The sequence below is a fragment of the Morone saxatilis genome, unplaced genomic scaffold (assembly GCF_004916995.1).
Source record: "Morone saxatilis isolate NCDOM2014 unplaced genomic scaffold, NCSU_SB_2.0 Contig3, whole genome shotgun sequence".
Lineage (NCBI taxonomy): Eukaryota > Metazoa > Chordata > Actinopteri > Moronidae > Morone > Morone saxatilis.
The window spans coordinates 24234510-24236884 of NW_023339873.1; positions in this window are offsets into that span (position 1 = coordinate 24234510).

Below are 2375 nucleotides of genomic sequence, written 5' to 3' on the forward strand. Positions count from 1 at the left end.
CTGGACTGGGACAGCAGTCGGCCGCTGAACACACTCCTCTGCCTGGTGAAGGTGTCCCCCACAGCAACTGGAGGAACACATTTCACACTATTTGACTAACTAGGGAATGAATAGGGATATTACTTTTTAAAATCAAAACTGTTCAGCTCATATAGGTTAGAGTTTAGTTAAAATGGATAGTTGGTGAACTCTTCCAGATGAGGGGGTCCAACCACACTGCTGGGAGTCGAGGGCAAAAGTTTGAAATTGGTCGTTAAAAGATCTCCTAATTCCCTTCTGATGTGGTGCAATGAAGAATAAAATCGACAGCTCTCTTTCAGTACAAAAGTGCATTCTAAAGCAAAGCCAAAGCTACTATGAGGCGTCAGCAGCCTGAGATAGACAAATTAAGTGTATATCTTCCAAACTTAGTCTTTTTATCCATTTAGAATATATCAGTATATTTCAGAGGATAATTAAAAACTTTGACCTGCTGTTGGTGCTGGATAAAAGTCAGGGGATCTGCAAATGTATTAGTATTCATCTGGTCCCCTTGAATATCTGGTTTATTGGGTTAGGGTTACAAATTACCAACAAATTACAAACTATTTTAGTCTTAACCATATACCATACTTTAAAAAAAACATACAAAACTCAGAACAAAGGGAACATTTGCTTCAAGAGTTTCTCTCTCCATGACCTTAGTGGGTGCATCAGTTTGCAAAATATCTACCACTCTGTCTGAAAGCATCTTGACACTGATATTGCAGGTCCATATCAAAGATTGTTTTCAAGCAGTCACATACCTAGCATTAAACCACACCCCAGCTCATACTGTAGCTGCCAGTAGTTCCTCAAAGGATGCTAATTGGTACAAACCACTGTTGTAGGACACACCTGGGCTTTGCTTAAAGCCTGGCAAGATGGATTCTCACATGACTTTGTGATCTTGTGAGTCCAGCTGCCTCACAAGGTTAGAAAGACCCAGGGAAACCATAGAGTATTGGAAGTGTTCTAAACAACTCTCCAAACTGTGATGTGCTACAGACCTAAGTACTGCTGCCAACTAACAGAAACAATAGTTCCTGAAGTTTCTCTGCAGGTGGTTTCACACAGTAGGCATTGAACTCAAAGAGGTTTTATTCCTTTTCATGGCCACATATAATAGAGAAAGTGTAAAATCATTCAATACCAACTCAAAACCTGATGGAATATTTTATGTCTGACAGTGAAAAAACAGTAACTGGGGTTAAGACTCAGTTACATATACTAGTGTTGACTAGCCATTCTTTAGTATCTCCACTTTTGGTACTTTAATAGTATAACTATTTTTTTAATTTAAAAATTTGATTTGAAACTAAAATTGTATCCTTTCCACTGTGATAAGACATTGCATGTAGCAAGCATGGCAGCAAGTACAATTATGTGTTATAAAACAAACTCAGATTACATTGCAGATCCACCTAAATGTTACAGACTGGATCCTTAATGTTGCATCCTATTTGTTTAATCTGAAAACAGACAGAAAAGTGAAAAGACATTTTAGTGCTAGTATATATAGTGCTTTTTAGTTTTAGTTAATTTCATACATTTTGCACATCTTAAAGTTGTCCTGTAACACATCCTTCTACTTGTGTTTCAGTTAAATAGCTGTTTTCCCAGAATAACCCTCATGTAAAGAACCCTGCAGCAGTGTGATAATTGGAAAAGGGCAGCGGGAAAAGATGTACCTGATGCTGTGTTTTCTGAAATGTCTGGTCCAAAATTGATTTGCCATTTACGGGTGACATTTTAAACTTCTCAACAACTGCTTTTGTCTTTCTATCTTTTGCCTGGGTGTATGTGTGTGTTTGTGTGGTGACTTGGCTGAGGTGTTTTATAATAACAATTGTAATACTTTTACTGTACTGTTACAGGTCTATATTTTGCATGAGACAAATTACCTTCAATGGGTTTTGAAAGATTGTCTCAGGAGACAGCTTCAGTTTGAAAAACTTTAATATAGAGTTTTATTGTACAACATGGACCAGTTAAGCACATTTGATTATGTATTATGCTGGCCTGAAAAGAATTAACGAAAACCCTATTTATAGCTCTATATCCTGTCAGTAGTACATGAGACAGATAATCTGTGATAATCTGTTTCTCTGGCTCCTCCTAGTGCTACTAATGACTATTGTAAGTGTCCACCCAGCTTGAGCATAAAAGACTAATTGGAGCTGAGAAAGATAGTTGATTGTTGAGTCTAATTCCTAGGTTGTCAGCTGTGTGTTCCAAACCTTCAAGCCAAAAACCCAAACCGTCAATATTTGATGACCTGTGAATGACACTCAAGAAGTATGTATGTTTCTTGGCTCTGATTGGTTGATTTTATTCAGGCCCGGTGGATTCTTCCA